At 37.6% G+C, this 18013-nt stretch overlaps 1 protein-coding gene across 7 annotated transcripts in view; it reads left to right on the forward strand.

Moving 5' to 3' along the window:
- The window catches only part of ADD3 (adducin 3), a 131964-nt gene that overhangs the window by 72335 nt on the left and 41616 nt on the right, over positions 1 to 18013 (forward strand). For 4 of the 7 annotated variants that reach the window (XM_025274017.3, XM_025274016.3, XM_025274023.3 and 1 more), the window contains exon 2: positions 12725 to 12772. The exons of the other annotated variants lie outside the window; for them this stretch is intronic. The gene's annotated coding sequence lies outside the window, so the exon portion shown is untranslated. The remainder of the gene's footprint in view (positions 1 to 12724; positions 12773 to 18013) is intronic. 7 annotated transcript variants of the gene reach the window in all.

Raw genomic sequence — 18013 nt, forward strand, 5'->3', positions numbered from 1 at the left:
ATAAAGTAAAAGCATGGTATCATAGAAAGAAGCACTAGCCTGGAAACCAAGAGGCTTTTACTTTGGACACTAGTTTATCTGTGAAATTAGGAATTTGCGTTAGCTCTCTAAGACCTTTTCCAGCTTAGAATACTCTCATTCTCTGGGTAAAAGAATCATGCCTATTCCAGAGATGCTAAAGGGAATGCATTAGATTTGAGAAAAAAAAAATGTTTAGATGTTAATCCAGAAACATTCTTACAAATGACGTTAGAACTAAAGCTTTGCTTTAAATAAACTGTATGTTCAGAAATTTGGGGAATTTGCTATTTAGTATCTGAGGAGTAGAATTAGATATATAAATCATCCTCTCAACAAGAAGGTAAATTTTCAAGCTGTAACTCGGTGAATCTCTTGCCACAGGTGTTGTGTAGAAATTTTATTAAATGTTGCCCTGATTCATGGGGTCGCAGAGTCGGACACGACTGAGCAACTGAACTGGACTGAACTGACACTCAGTGTGGGCTTCCCTGGTGGCTCAGGTGGTAAAGAATCCGCCTGCCATGCGGAAGACCTGGGTTCAGTCCCTGGGTTGGAAAGATCCCATGGAGGAGGGCATGGCAACCCACTCCAGTATTCTCGCCTGGAGAATCCCATGGACAGAGGAGCCTGGCGGGCTGCGGTCCATGGGGTTGCACAGAGCTGGACTGCAGTGACTAGGCAGCAGCAGCAGCATGCTCAATGGACAGTTATTAGTTCTATAGCCTTGGGTAAGTGGCTTTCGATCTTTTAAAAATATATATATTTTGCATCATGACCCAATACATGAACAACATACATACCACTTAATCTCCAAAATAAATTTTTCTTAGCACAAAAAACACAGTGCTGTATTTCTGTTCTGATTCATTAAGAAAAAAAGTGTGTTTCAATCCACTGAGCTAGATGACCGCTGCAGTCCCTTTGAACTCTAGGAGAATATAGTTACTCCTGGACTTTTATCTTTGCTCCAGAGCAAAACTTGGCAGCTAGTTTCCTGTTAAATATTGAAGTTAAAAGCTTTTCTAGATAGACTTTATTTAGAACGGTTATAGAAAGTCAGTAGGTGATATCTCATACTCTGTCTTATTTTTTTCTTGTAATTATTATGTAATGTAGAGAAAATGGTTGTTTTTTTTCCCCTTAGCCCTATTATATAGCTGCCATCAAATCCCTTCCTCTTTACCTCCAGTGTGCTGTACAAATTTTATTTACGCCTACTGTATTAGTGAAAACTAACATACCATGACATGAAAAGTGTTAGAAAGTCTTTTCCAGAGAAATAAATTATGTGTCATGTAGATGAGATACAGAGTATCAAATTAGCCTTGACAGACCCTATCTTTATTTTCCTCAGAGTTTTCCCAGGGCTCAATATAAGTTACCTTCTAAAAAGTATTAGTTTTGTACCTTAAAAAATGCACATGAAAAAAGATGAGACAATATAAAGGACATATGACAGAATGTCTCTTTGGCACCCTAATGTTTGAGCCCTGTGCCCTGGTGGGTATTTTCTTCTCTATTTTTTCCAGAAAATTTCTATGAATATGAGTGGATATCTTTTTTAAAAATCCAAATAAAATTATATTACACATAAACCATTGTGTATCTACCTCATTCTTTTTAATGGGTATGTAGTACTTCAGTGGATGGATGGATGTACCATCATGTATTTAAGCATTCATCTTTCGATAGACACTTGGATTATTTCCATGTCTCCCTTATCAGATATACTTAGTCTATCAGTCTTCTCTCTTGCCTCCATTTTGGGACAGAACCTAGAACCTAGGTGCTTTTGGAAAGGGGTGAGAGTGCTGTGTGGAAATGGAAAAACCCCTCACCGCCTTTTGTTCCTCTGGGTAGAACACCAAAGTAGGCCCCACTGTCCCGACTATCATGAATGCCTAAAACTGCCCTGGGAGTCATTTTTCAGCAGATTAATGAAATAACATTGGGTTCAAAGTCTGGTTACTAGAGTGTGAGATTGTAAGTAGGTCACTTAACCCCCTTGATCTTCAGTTTTACCATCTATAAAATGACAGATTGAAATAGATGAGTTTTAATGTCCCTTCCAATTGTAATAGTTACATAGTATTTTTTAATATTGGCTTAAGCTCTAGAACCCAAATTGTATGAAGTTTCTTTTATTTAAATTAAAAACATCTTTTGTGTATATTGTGTGGTCTGTAATTTGTTTGACCTGCCATATGGTCTAAGCTGTTTGAAAGTTTAAGAATGTTAAAAAAAAAAAAAAAAGAAGTTGAATAACATACTGTATTTTACATAAACTCTCTTTTTCTAAAAAAAGAAAAATCATTTTCAGAAGTATAAAACCCTTTCCAGAAGTAAAAGCAAATCTTTTTATCAAGCTTTTGAATACTTGAGGAGAAGATTCTGAGTGAGGTGATGTTTGTTTTTAAAATGGATCTTTGTAATTTTCAATGAATCCAGCCATTCAGAGTTAATCCTAAGGGCTTTGAAACTTGGCTTCAGTCCTCTTGTTTAAATTGTTTTCACATTCTAGCCCTCTAATCCATCTCCTTGTTTCATTGAATGCTAAAATTGATGTTGCTTGACATAGCTGAAGTTTTCTGATTTGGTGCTGAGGAAGCAGCCTTAGAGGTGAACTGTGCACTCCCATCCTGCCAGCAGAGTTATGAAGTTACACAGCGAAGTTACAAAGTAACAGAAGCAGGAGTTTTTGCTGTATCACATGTAGGATGTTTCAGTTCAGTTCAGTCCAGTCCAGTCGCTCAGTCGTGTCCAACTCTTTGCGACCCCATGAATCGTAGCACACCAGGCCTCCCTGTCAGTCACCAACTCCCGAAGTTCACCCAGACTCATGTGCATCGAGTCGGTGATGCCATCCAGCCATCTCATCCTCTATCATCCCCTTCTCCTCCTGTCCCCAATCCCTCCCAGCATCAGGGTCTTTTCCAATGAGTCAACTCTTCGCATAGGATGTTTAGCATTGCCTATTTCACAATTCTTATAATTCTGTCAAATGAAAGCTATCCTGAAAGCAAAATGGAATAAGAATGTCTTCATTTGATTTATATCATTACAACAGAGAGATAAGACATTTTCTTGGCATGAAAGTAGGAGTGTGTGTGTGTGTGTGCGCGTGTGTGCGTGCGCGCGCGCGTGCTGGTGACCCTAGCTTCTTAGCAAAAAGCTTGATATACTTTGAATAAGTGTGCTTCCCTGAAACCTGAGAGATTGGTATCCAAATAATGCTGGTGTTCCATATTAGTTTTCATGTCAATTGTTTGACATAGTTCAGTTTAGCAAAATGTATTGAGGACCTTCTAGGAGCCAAGCACTGCATTAAATAGTGGGAATGCCAAGTGACAGAGACAAGCTCACCAGAATCTACTAAAATGACAACTGTTATTTCTTCCATTGTTGCAGTTTTCCAATATCCACTGTTAAGTAGAACTGGGCAGAGAAAGTTCTTCAAGTTTGAGAAAATAAATGAAAACAAAGTATATTTCCGGTATTTAATAAGGGGTATTAATATCTTCTTAGGGTAGTGTCAGTTACTCTTCTGAGTGTGGGTCTGCTGGTGACATCAGTGTCCCACTAATCAAATTCTAAATGAAACACATTTGTGATACGTGGATTAATTGAGCCCTCATTTTTGCCTATTGTTGCACTTATTGTACCTTGTATTTTATAATGGCTTAAACAATTGCTTGTATGAAACTAGAAACTGGTCACACCATGCCTTGATGACATATCGCAATATCCTTGTCAAGTTACTTCATCCATTGTGGCATTTACAACTAAGGAAATTCTCCAGAGTTTAGAAATATACAGGATACTTCTGCCTACAGGATGTTGAACAAACTTTGTCTGAAACATTTGAAACCATTGTAGAAAAGTAGTCCCAGGATAGCAAAATCAGTCAAGTAGATTGTCGTTTGAGCTGAAGCAGAAAGCTTTTTAAACAAGAGAGAAATAGTCTAATGATTACTCTGGTCTGTCATGTATGCAGTCCCAGAAGGGACTGCTTTTTCTCCTTTGGAGCCCAGCTTTTGGCCAGGGTCCTGTGGCACACAGTGGGAATTCACTTCCTGTCAGGAAACGCTGTTTTTCAATGTATTATCTTGTTGAGACAACCACAGTGGACAATAGGCTATTAATGTATTAGAACAACAAGTGTCATAACTAAGCCAATATTTGCTTTGTTTTGAGTGTTACCCTAAAAAAAAAACTTTGGCCAGGCTTCAGAATATGTTTGACCATCAGTAACTGCTGGACATTTTTCATACCCTCAAAAACGTAGCTGAAATAATTTATTCTTCTCTCTCTGTTGATAGGAAGTGAGTAGAGTAAACCTGCAAAAGTTCATCTCCATTATTAAAGCACTTTTTTCTTCTTTGTTCTTTTTAACTGTCATGGCTTTTGTACCCAGCAGTTGCTGCTGCTGCTGCTGCTGCTAAGTCGCTTCAGTCGTGTCCGACTCTCTGCGACCCCATAGACGGCAGCCCACCAGGCTCCCCCGTCCCTGGGATTCTCCAGTATTCTTGCTTTTATTTATCTCTCATTTGGTATTTGTCATAAACTGGCTTGTACTGTAAGTATCTTTCCATGTAGTCGATAGAGAATTTTGATTCTCGATAGTTAAACTAAAAAAGTCTTCAAGGGCAGGACCTAGATCTGTGCTTTATATCTCTTTATACTCTTTATCTAACAGCTGGATTAGTGGATAAGTAGTTTTTTTGGTTATATTAAGATGATATTTTGTAGCATTATTTGTATCTGGCCCCAGAACACAGTGGTTAAGTATAGATTTTTAAAAATTGCTCTTTTTGTACCTTCACAGTTTTTTGTGATTACTTTTCACTCTGCTACAGGCGTTTCACACGTCTCATTACCTCAGCCATCTTGTGTGCCTGGCCATTCGGATCAAACTGTGATTAGCCCAGTTTTCAAGAGTTGCTCTAGATTCTCTGCCCTAGTTTACTGGGGAATGGGATAAGTCAGTAGCCCTACTCACCTCACTCAGTTTAATAAACCCTTATTGAGTAAATGTAAGTGGACAGTGAAGAAAGGAAAAATGTTGGCCCAGTTACTGGAGCAAACAGACATAAACAATTCAAAGGCAACACAGACTATGATAAAGTGCTTTGGGAATACCAAGGGGAGGGGGAATGGGGAGGCTAATTCTGATGGAGGAGACTGGGGGACCATCATGGAAGGAGTTGGTTTTCTAATAGACCGCAAGGTGTAGATTAAGATTCGACTGGATGGAGATGAGCAGGGAAAACTTTCCAAGTGTGTGAGAAATAAGGTGATCAGAGCATCAGTTAGGGAAATGGCTTTGTTTGGGAGAGCCATCATTTTCCTCTAAATCTGTGAAAGATCCTAAAGCTTTTTCCATCCTGTTTTCAGACCCTGAATTTTAGAAACCCCCAGCCTGATTCTGAATAATTTCTTTTTTATAGATGGGAATCCAGGACGCTTTAAAAAAAAAAAAACACTTGAGGGAATGACTAAGAAAATGGTATGTTTGGAAAATTATGGTAGGTAACTTTGTGTTAACTCAGATGTAACCATGAACCCAAAGGATTGTAGTATCCGTATTACCTTTTAGATGTTTAAAATAATACTTTACAACTTTATAGAATACCCTCCCCTGACAGTAGAGATCAAAAGTAGACACACAGTATTTACCAAACTCTGGAGAGCTACTTAAGTTACTAAGCTCCGTGAAGATTGCTTTTTATTTGACAATAAAGTCTTGATGTAGGCTTTAAATCCAGCTAAATAGGCTGCATAGAACTAAACTGTGAGTCTAGTCTTTGTGAGCATCAGAAAAACAAGAATCCTGCTCCAAGCTTGAATGTAAAATATAGCAAGCAATGTAAGTGGACCCTTCAGGCATGTATGAGTGGGCACAAAAAGCTGAGTCATAAAATACATTCTCTCTAGTGAATTACCTTGAAAGTTTAAAAAAGAAGTGTTCTCATTATCTAAAAAAGGTATAAATGACTCTAAATTCTTATGAAAGCACACACCAAGAAAGTCTGTTTTGTGTGTTTTTAACCCTGGATACATACCTGCTGCTGCTGCTGCTGCTAAGTCGCTTCAGTCGTGTCCGACTCTTAGCGACCCCATGGACTGCAGCCTACCAGGCTCTTCCATCCATGGGATTTTCCAGGCAAGAGTACTGGAGTGGGTGCCACTGCCTTCTCCGGGATACATACCTACAAACCCCTTAAACTCAAACTGGTGCTTGAGGCACTAGGTGATTTTTCTTTTTCATGAAAGTTAACATTTAATGTACAGTAGCTTTTAAAATTAGTTTATTGCCAAAACCTTTAGTTAAAATATTTTTTTAAATGTCATTCATATTTAAAATTCTCTTACATTGAGAGATCGTGTGATCAGCATTCTTTATATCATATGCTGCTCTAGATAAGGAGAAAAATCTTGAGTCAGATAAATTGAGGAACTGGGGCAAGTCACAGTCTCTCCTGGGATCTGTCTCTTCCTATGGAGACATGAGGGGGTAGTACTTTGTAATAATACTCTTAACACTTTTAAATTCTAGAGATGCTCTTCCTCTTTTGGTTGTAATTAGATAATATTAGGGAAGGCAGTATTTATTTCTTGGAGAAGTTGTCATTTAGATTTATAAATGCTGGTTGTTTCTCTGTTATCCTTACAAAGGTATTTTTCAGCCTCTTGTTTTTAATAAGCTTGCCTCCATAAATTAGAGATGTTGTTTTAATGTTTTCTCTTTTCTGCTGAATTTGACATTATATTTTTTAGATCTTCTTTAACATTTTTTTTTAACTTTTTATTAAGACTCTGTTTCCAGCTGTGGATTAAAGGTTTCAGTGGTAGTCTCTTTATCTTCCCATCATCTTCAGTCTTCTCAGTGTTCATGTCTGAAAAGAATCTCAGTCTCTTTTCTCTTCTCTGAATTGTCATAAAATACCAAAATGTGTGCACATACATTTTCAAGATTCTTACTTATACTGACTAGGCTTACTTCTCAAGGCTAAATCTTATTTTATACCAGATCAGAGTCTAGACCTCTTTAAATATATTGACAAGCCTATATGGCAGTAAATGTCTAACACAGTTCTAGATGAAATAATGAAGCATATGTAATCTAGACATTTGGATCCAAAGGACTCCCCTCACCTCTTTCTAAAGCTCACAGTTACAGTTTTAGATTATACTTTGCATAAGATAAAATTTAGTTAACTGACCAAGGGATTTTGCTTATTTATTATTGACTTGATAATCAAATTCCTGAGAGTCATACTCTGTACTTCATGCTTTTACATTCTGGTAAACTTGATTGTAAGAAAATACAATCTATGAAAACATATATCTTATCAAAGAGTTCACACTAGAGGTGGGGACTTGAATTTGGAGCTAAGTAGATAGAGGAGGAGTTGGAAACATTTACCAAAGGAGCTTAACTAGGTATAAATTTGAAATGACTCAAAATCTGAAAACCTTGAAGTTCAGTGATGGAGACAGGTATAGTAGAAGGTCAAGATGCAACATAGTGTAGGTTCTGGAGCCCATATGCTTGAGTTTATATCATAGCTACATGCACACTGGTGTGTGACCTTGGACATGTAACTTCAATATGCTATTTCTTTGTTTGTAAACTGAGTGTGGTAATAGCACCTACCTGCCTAAGGTTATTACGAGGATTAAATGAGTTAAAACATGCCACCTTCTTAAAACAATGTTAGGTAATACAAGATGCTCAGGAAGTGTTGACTACTGGCCATTACCCCTCACCTCCTCATAAAAACATTCAAAAATTGTGTTTTTAAAACTTCTGCTGTAATTTGTTTAATGGGAAAATGCAAAAGCTAAATTACTAAGAAGGACGGTGTCAGTAACAGAGTTGGAATGGCTGAATGCCATTCAGATTTGGAATCCAGGCAAGACCCTTGAGGACAGGACAGATTCCTCGCAACAGGCAGTAGGAAAAAGCCCAGGTGTAAGATTATTAGTGTAAGGGAGGTTGGACAGTAGGTTTCAAACCCTGGCCTGTAGGCAGAGCATAGGAACAGGGTGATTTGGAAAGGCTGGCCATTGGTAGAAGCCTGGATGGGAATTAAAACCGGGGAAGTCTGCATGGCATCAGCAGTCCCCTGCTAAAAGTCAAGATTTGTGCTATTAGGTTACCTCAGGGAACCATAGAACTGATAGAAGGATCTAAGACTAAAATCTGGGAAAGAGGGTCTTTAGAAATACTTGAAATACTTTTGAAAGTATTTTGGATTTACCTGATAGAAAAGCAAGAAAGAGATTCCCTGGTGGTTCAAACGGTAAAGGATCTGCCTGCAATGCAGGTAAACCCAGGTTCAGTCCCTGGGTCAGGAAGATCCCCTGGAGAAGAGAATGGCAACCCACTCCAGTATTCTTGCCTGGAGAATTCCATGGACAGAGGAGCCTGGCGGGCTACAGTCTATGGGGTGGCAAAGAGTTGGACCCAACTGAACAACTAACACTTTACTTTTGAGTGAGTGGAATGGCTAAGAGAGAACAGAGTTTGATTATTAATAATCAGATAAAAGTATTGCTAAAGTGAAAGTCAGACATCAGAGTGGGAGCAGCAGCAGCAGGTCTAACTTGATACTGAGCTGCTAAACTAGTTTCTTAAGGTTTCTTGTAATCCTGTGGGCCCCCAGAGCCTGGCATGAGGCTGAATCTACAGGTTAGGGTTTAGGGTCTAGTCAAGGCTATGGTTTTTCCAGTGGTCATGTATGGATGTGAGAGTTGGACTGTGAAGAAAGCTGAGCGCCAAAGAATTGATGCTTTTTGAACTGTGGTGTTGGAGAAGACTCTTGAGAGTCCCTTGGACTGCAAGGAGATCCAACCAGTCCATTCTGAAGGAGATCAGCCCTGGGATTTCTTTGGAAGGAATGATGTTAAAGCTGAAACTCCAGTATTTTGGCCACCTCATGAGAAGAGTTGACTCATTGGAAAAGACTCTGATGCTGGGAGGGATTGGGGGCAGGAGAAGAAGGGGACGACAGAGGATGAGATGGCTGGATGGCATCACTGACTCGATGGACGTGAGTCTGAGTGAACTCCGGGAGTTGGTGATGGACAGGGAGGCCTGGCGTGCTGCGATTCATGGGGTCGCAAAGAGTCGGACATGACTGAGCAACTGAACTGAACTAAATGTGGGGAGAAGGGCAGAAATGCAGCTTGTATGTATACATGACAGGAAATCTGATAAAAGTGAGTGAATGCCTTTTTAAATTCACTCTTGCTTAATGAAAAGACATTCCATCGGACTGAAATGTTTTATAACTTGATAACTGCCTTAACTGTTTCAGCTGTGATGGAACCAGTAGAGCCCACTGCATCTTTCACTTGTGGTTGATACTCATTGTGAATCTTCATGGAGTTTTACAAAGAAATTTCTGTTCAGAATCTGACATAACAGGAACATTCTTATCTTTTTGCTTCAGATTTTCTCGGGAATGGTGTTTCTCTGTCTAACATTGTGATAGTTTGTGAAAATCATGCCATCGTGGAAGACATTTATGTTGCATTGCCCTTATATGGAGAAGGCGATGGCACCCCACTCCAGTACTCTTGCCTGGAAAATCCCATGGATGGAGGAGCCTGGTGGGCTGCAGTCCATGGGGTTGCAAAGAGTCGGACACGACTGAGAGACTTCACTTTGACTTTTCATTTTCATGCATTGGAGAAGGAAATGGCAACCCACTCCAGTGTTCTTGCCTGGAGAATCCCAGGGATGGGGGAGCCTGGTGGGCTGCCGTCTATGGGGTCACAGAGTCGGACACGACGGTAGCGATTCGGCAGCAGCAGCAGCAGCCCTTATATCCAGTGTCATTTGGCTTGCTGTTTTGATTTCTGTCATTCCTAAAGAGCTGACTTTGATTTTGCAAATGTGTGCTGTCCTCCCCCACTGTTGTGATGGTAAAATGCCTCCTAAAATAGGTGTTATTAGGATGGAAATTCCACTGGAACAGTATGTATGTTAGTTTCCTAGGGCTACCTTAACAAAGTACCACAAAATGAGTGGCTGAAAACAACAGAAATTTATTCTCATACAGTTCTTGAGCCCAGAAGTCCAAAATTAGGGTGTCAGCAGGGTTGGTTTCTTGTGGTGGCTCTGAGGGAAAATCCATTTTGTGTCTCTCTTCTAGCCTGTGGTAGTTGCTGGCAGTCTTTGGTGCTCCTAGGCTTGTGGCTGCATCAGTTCAGTCTGTGCCTCCATCATCACGTGGCTTTTTCCCTTGTGTGTCTTTGTGTCCACATCTCAGTTTTATCTTATAAAGACACTAATCTTTATGACCTCATTTTAATTTGATTACAAATTAAAACCTTATTTTCAAATAAAGTCACAGTCTTAGGTAATGATATGAGTTTTAGGGGATACTATTCAACCCAGTACAGTATGTAGTAAAAATTTTTAGATTTAAAGCATAATTCATTTGAAAATAATAGTTCCACAAAAATAGATTTAAAAAATTTTTTTAAATTTTTGTGGTTGATAAACATCTCTTTTCATGGACTTCCACTTAAAACCATTATCAGAGTTCTGAATGACAGGTTATGACCAGTATTTTTGGAAATGATTTTCAAGTACTCTTGCCTGTGTGTGCTCAGTCGCTCCAGTCATGTCTGACTCTTTGCGACCTCATGGACAGCAGCCCACCAGGCTCCCCTGTCCATGGGATTTCCCAGGCAAAAATACTGCTGTGGATTTCCTCCAGGGGACTCTTCTTGACCCAGGGATTGAACCCGATCAAACCGAATGCATCTCCTGCATTGGCAGGTGGGTTCCTTACTACTGAGCCACCTGGGAAGCCCCATTATTACCTGTGCTTAATAAATTACATTTTCTTGACTCAGTCTTAGACTTTCCATAGGAAGAAAACAGATGAGGTTGTGATGATCGTGAAATCCTACTTAACCATCCAAAATCTGGTGGGAGGAACTTCTTCAAATCAGATTTCTTTGCAGGAGCTATGTATTGAGTTACCTACAGCTTTTGGATTGACTTTTTACAGCTGTATTTTATAATTTATAATCATAAAATCCATAAATCCTTAGTTGAGATACCTGAAATAGTAGAACAAAATGAATTCTTGGAACTAACTCATACTTTGGGTTCTTTAGCATTTTCTGTATATTTGCCTTTCAATTTTTAAAATAAGAAACTTTGCCTCATATATTTTCTGTATCAGCTTTCCTCCTGTCTCCACTGGTCACAGTGATAACATTAGGAATGGACATTAGAAGCACCATTTACAATAACAACTCAGTTTTCTAGACAAGCCTTTTGGGTGAATGTTTTATTTTGCAAATTCAACTTGTTTTTAATACTGTAATGAACTTTTGTAGGACCGTTTGCATTTCTTCAGAATAAGGAACTAGAATTTCTTGAGTTCAGAATTTTTTCAAAAATAGGTATATGTAAGGTTGGAATTTGAAGGAGTTAAGTTTTATATATAACTTGTATTCTGATACTCACTTTGGAAAAATTTTCCTGAGGTTTCAGAGGAGATATGCAGAAATAGGTAAGAGTGAATTTTCCTCAAACATTCTTCTCAAGAAAATGTCAAAAGTGACAACTTTAAATTTTTCAAGCTCAGTGCTGCACGAATAAATTTTTTTTAAAGCTTTTTTCCAGGACTAAATAGTAAAGAGCCAAAGATTTAAGGTATCTCCAGAAACTGAGAGCAGTGCCTCTTTCTTTAAAAATCATAATCTCCAGTGATTCCACTTTTTAAACCTCTCATTTATCATGAGCTGTCAGGTTTTGGATAGTTTCCTGGATCTCAATTTAAAAATTTTCACTGATACCAGGGGACTTAATAACAGAAACTAAATGTCTTAGAGGCACATTTGAGTAATCAATCCACTAGTCTCTGTCAACTTTCTCTTAGGGAAGAAAAAAAAAAAATCCACCTTATGGTTTTTTCCTAACCATTTCCAAATACACTTTATGTTGAAGACAAATGATGACTGAAGGGACAGATACAGAACATTCATCATATTTTGTAGAAAGGAGGGTATAGGCACTGAGGCCATGTGTTTTTGAATTCTGTAAGATACTTGAGAGAGTTCCTTTCTCTCTGGTTGTTTTACTCATCATTTTACAGGAATATATATATATATATATATTTATATTTAAAATCAGTTTTATATTTGCTTTTTCAGATGATTCATGTTGGGAGCAATTTGAGCTAAGCCTAAAAAGTGATTTAAGTTTAGGCTTCAGGAAATTACACTTCTTCTGAACTTTTGGTTCATGTCTTCAAGTTTGTAACTCTGTCCCTTGCATGCCCATTAGAACTGGTCAATTTGACCTATTTATAATGAGTTTTTTTTTTCAGTTTACTGACGAACATTTTTTCCAGTCCTAGCAATGTCTAGGAGAAGGCAATGGCACCCCACTCCAGTACTCTTGCCTGGAAAATCCCATGGACGGAGGAGCCTGGTAGGCTGCAGTCCATGGGGTCGCTAAGAGTCGGACACGACTGAGCGACTTCACTTTCACTTTTCACTTTCATGCATTGGAGGAGAAAATGGCAACCCACTCCAGTGTTCTTGCCTGGAGAATCCCAGGGACGGCAGGGCCTAGTGGGCTGCCATCTATGGGGTCTCACAGAGTCGGACACGACTGAAGCGACTTAGCAGCAGCAATGTCTAAGCAAGTGACTTTCTCTCTTTTCCACAGCCCCTACTCTTCAAATACAGAAGACCAGCTCACTGTTCCTTTAAACAGGTAATGTTGATCAATGAAATATTCTTCATCAACTGTTAATACCTTAGTGAGAAAGAAATTAGATTCATTTTGTTTGTCCAACAGTGAACGTCTTTAGTCTTTGAATCACCCTGCTCAGTGTAACCCAGCAAGGACCTACTTGAACAACATGTATTATGATTATATAGAACTACTCTGTGTTCCAGTTATTCAAGCACAGGATGTATTTTTCATGTTTGCTTAAATAGTTTATCTTAGTTAGAAGTATTACATTTATTTATAAAACAGTTTTAAGCCAAAATACTCCCATAGCCGTGCTCTCCAATTGATAAGTTTCTTTTGTCTGTTTTTTTAATGTATGCTGAGCCAGCTGTCAGTTTCCATTAAGTACAAGACCCTTAGAAACATGAAGCGTTGTTGTTACTGTTATTAGTTTGTTTTATTATTGTTGGCATTGTTTTCCTTGACTTTAAGGTGGATTTTTTTTTAATTGATGTATAGTTGATTTACAATATTAATTTCAGATGTGCAACATAGTGATTCCCTATTTTTACAGATTATACTCCATTAAAAGTTATTATAAGATATGACTATAATTTCCTGTGCTGTACAATATAATTGTACAAAAATACAATTTTTACAATTTACAATTTTTAAATTTTACAATTTACAAGAAATTAAACAAAATTCCTTGTTGTTTATCTGTTTTATACATAGTAGATGGTTACCTCTTAACTCCAGTCCCCTGATCTGCTCCCTCCTCCTCTCCCCACTTTGGTAACCACTGGTTTGTTTCTACATGTGTGAGTCTGTTTCTGTTTTGCATGTACTTTTTTTCTTTAGATTGCACATATAAGTGATGTCGTACAGTAGCTGTCTTTCTCTGACTTATTTCACTAAGGTTAATATTCTCCAGATCCATCCATATTAATGCAAATGGTAGAATTTAATTTTTTTTCCTCATGACTGAGTAATATTTCATTGTATATCTATGCACCACATCTTATTTATTCATTTGTCTGGCACTTGGGTTGCTTCTGAATCTTGTATGTATAAATAGTGCTGCTTTGGACATTGGGGTGCATGTATCTTTTCAATTAGTGTTTTTGTTTTTCTGGATATATACCCAGAATTGGAATTGCTGGATCATATGGTATTCTATATTAGTTTTTTGAGTTAAGTTGAATTTTTAACTCAGGCCCAAATCAATAGTATCTTTTCCTGATCAACTGTAGATTCATTGTTTCCTAGACTTTTGTGTTGAAGCTTAGAGTTTATAGTTTTATTTTAAAGGTGTACTCAACAGAAGTAAGGTTTCCCAGGTGGTTCACTGATGAAGAATCCGCCTGCCAATGCAGGAGACACCAGTTCAGTCCCTGGGTCAGGAAGATCCCCTGGAGAAGGGAATGGAAACCCACACCAGTATTCTTGCCTGGAAAACCCCATGGATAGAGGAGCCTAGCAGGCTATAGTTCATGGAGTCTCAAAGGAGTTGGACACAACTTAGTGACTAAAAAACGGCAATAGAAGTCATTTCAGAAGAACAGAAAAAGGATTCAGAAATTTAAGAATGATTTGGATCAGTTTTAGGATTTTGGCAATAGGCCACAGAGAATTAAATTTATACCAGTTTGGTAGCCATACAAGACTTTTTCACTTTACTACTTTGAGATTATTTATCATTTCTGTTTTGGAGCTGAGTATTGTAATTCTAGAATATATTTTCAGGTGCCCAGTAAAGAAAAACAATAATTAAGTTTGTAGTAGCTGTATGTACTTCTAGGAAATAAAGCCCTTTGAGCTGTTCCATCTTTTTTGGTCCACTCTTTCACACCTAATTAAGATCTATAACTGTGAGTTAATTCCTTGTTTGGTAGTCCAAGGCAAATTGCTAAATCTCAGGGTTTGTTTTTTTTTAATCTATACAGTGGAATTACTGCCAACATAATTTTTTTCTGAGGATGGATTTGTTTCATTATACATCAGATGAGATGGTTAGATGGCATCACTGACTCAATGGACATGAGTTTAAGTAAATTCTGGGAGTTGGTAATGGACAGGGAGAAGCCTGGCATGCTGCACTCCATGGGATCGCAAAGAGTTGGACACGACTGAGCGACTGAATTGAACACAGTTCAATTCACTGAACACTGAACACAGTTAAAGGCCCTCAAATTTTTTTCAAGTGATGCTAAATTAACTTTAGAGATACAAATGTAAACCTGAACATAATTTATTGTTAACCCAGGGCACAGTCAATGTCATTCTGATAATTCTAATTAAGACATAACAGTTATCTGTTAGGTAACAATTACAACTTCCACAATAGTAATCATTGCCCAGGTGGTGGTATTCTCATATGGACTTAGCCAGTTTAAGGACCCTTACTCCACATGTGTTAATTAGTTCCTCTTTGTTTGAAAATCAAAATTGTATGGAATGTTCTGAGATATTTTATGATACTACTCATCTTTGCCTATCTTATTAAACTTCTTGGTCTGCCCATCTCCTAATACTCCTTGTTCTTATGTATCTTATTTATCTGGGTTGCTGAGTACTGATAGAAAAGAAGGCGAACTAATGAGGAAGCAACATTGTGTTGCATAAAGAGCTAGGAGAACTTAGATCACCCTGATGGTGTTAGGTATATAATCTTGGGCATATCTCTGAATGAAGACCTCTTTCATTAGTTATCTAATCTAGAAAACTAGAGATTTGGACTGGCTATTCTCTTAATTTTTGCTTCAAAGCCTGTAAAGAATTAAAGTGAAAAAGACAGATCCTTAATTTACTAGTAATACGTTAGTAGACACTTCTTAATTTTTAAAAGTCTAGTTATTTTTAAAGAAAATGTGTTAGGTCATTTCAGTAATGCAAAGCACCACTATACAGCTACCTCATTTGTGCATCTACTTTTCTGTGCATGCTAGACAGACAATCATAACATTAGTCCATTTATAAGCACTAGGATTTTTAGGCTTTCTTTATAGCCTATTCCTCTCAGTCAATAGTATTTATAAAATACTTGGGTATGGTGGGCCTTGTTTTTTTCTTATATTTCATTTGAGGCATAAATTTTGACCATGGGGCTCTCTGTGATTGATATGGTATTACTAATGTTAATATAATTTTATAGCAGTATCTCATACTTCCACATTGTAGCTTTAGAAAAATTGCTCAACACTTCTGCATGTAGTTTGCTCTTATCAGTAAAATGTGTTCCTTGATTCCAGTCTGAAATACTCCAAGAGAGCTCTCAGAATCAGTAGCCATTATAGCAATAAGATCATAATGCTTCATGGGCTAATTAAATCTTCTTCCATTTGGGCATTTAGAAAGTGCCATTTATTACTCAGTGCCACTCAATAGCTTTTTTTTTTTTTCTTGGCTTTTATCTACTTCTAGTTCAGTTTTCCATACCTATCAATTTCCATGTCATTTGTGTATAAAATTTTGGCTAGCAGTTGAAAGTAATTCATGTATTTTACAGTGTAAGATGAATAAAAACGTCACTGGTGGATCATATGTGGCTTGTCATAGTTTATGCAGAGTCTAAGTTGTTTTCTAGAACTATAAATATGTTCACAATTTTATAGTAACTTTCATCAAGAAAAACTAAATAAACCAGCATTTGTTATTGTTGTTAACCAAATATGCTGCTTTGAAGTCTTGGCATATATTTGATTGTTGTTTTAAATATGAAACAATGGGCCTGGTACTTGAAAAGTACACCCATCTTTTTGCTTATGTTCTGGAGAAAGCTGTTAAAAGTACCAAGAATTTCAAGTTTGGAAAGACTTTTTATAAGTAATAACTTTTCATAGGATTGTTTTTACCATTCCCAGCCTAGAAGTAACACAAACCAGATTGATTTGGAAGGAGTTGTGATATAGTAAAATAATTCAATTCAGCCGCTGCTGTGGAGTGCTCTGTCCTTGTGGGGACTACAAACATAAGCAGAGAGATCTCAAAAAGTGAAGTGGAAGTAGCTGTGAGTCAAGAAAAAATGAAGGTAAAAAAAACCCTGTTATTAAATAACACGGACAATACTTTCTAAGTGTTCAAATGCAGGAAAATTTAGTTATCCCTCAAAGCACTAGTATCTCATTGCTATAATCTGCCATAAATATTATTGTTAAAAAAAAATCAAAGAATCACTTCTTATTCCCTTCCATCTCTCTAGCACATATTCATCCTCCCATCTCCCTCCCTCCTCTCTCTCACACACACTTTTCCTTTCTATTTCTTATCCAACCATGACTTAGAGTGCCTAGGGCAGTGTTTTTCAAACTGTAGATTACAACTTAATAGTAGATCATGAATAAATTTGACCAACATTTTTTTAAAGGAAGAGATTAAGATAGAAAATATCAGAATATACCACATATCCGGGAGTTGGTGATGGACAGGGAGGCCTGGCGTGCTGCAATTCATGGGGTCGCAAAGAGTCCAACACGACTGAGCGACTGGACTGAACTGAACTGAAGGGAAAGTATTAGTATCATGTCCTGAATTTGTTTCAGTTATACATCTCATGTATTTGTATGTGATTACAATATAAAATATATTTCTTATTGTAGATTGCCATTTTTTAAAAGTTCAAAAGCCATCATTCCAAAATGCTTCATCTAATTATGACTTGAACCTAATGTTCTTTAAACATACATACTAGTTACTGCATAAATATTTGGATGAGATTTTTAAAGCTAGAACTTTGTTTATATTTGATATATTGTTTCTAATCTGCATATCCAGAGGAAAACCCATAGTGTTTTATAATATTACCTTTTTAAAATCTGTTTTCTGCCTCATTTTCAATTCGAAGAACATTGTTGAAAGACTATTTTTCCCGTCAGTGGAGTTCAAACTGGTTTGTGCTGTCATATTGTTGTGAAGCGGTAGAAAACATGACTGTGTAATAGGATTGGTTACTTTTAAAGAAAAGGAGTCCTAGAACTGAGTTGTTTTAAATATCACCCAGAAGCAGAAATCTTTATGCTTAGAATTAGTTGTTCAGAGTTAAGAGAAACTAGAATCTACTACTTACTTCCCTTTAAACATGCTTCCTTAGGGCTCCATATGGTGAAGATGCTGACTCTCTTCTAAGCCGTGGCAATTCTGGTATTTCTTCTGGGACCTGAGTAAAATCTTTTCAACCCCTCAGTGCCACTGAATAGTGGCTTGAATTAGCATTTGAAAAGAAACTACTAGTTAACCCCTGCCTGAATCTGACTTGTGATTAAGACCCTGGGCGTTAATCTT

The sequence above is a fragment of the Bubalus bubalis genome, chromosome 23 (genome assembly GCF_019923935.1).
Source record: "Bubalus bubalis isolate 160015118507 breed Murrah chromosome 23, NDDB_SH_1, whole genome shotgun sequence".
Classification (NCBI taxonomy): Eukaryota; Metazoa; Chordata; class Mammalia; order Artiodactyla; family Bovidae; genus Bubalus; species Bubalus bubalis.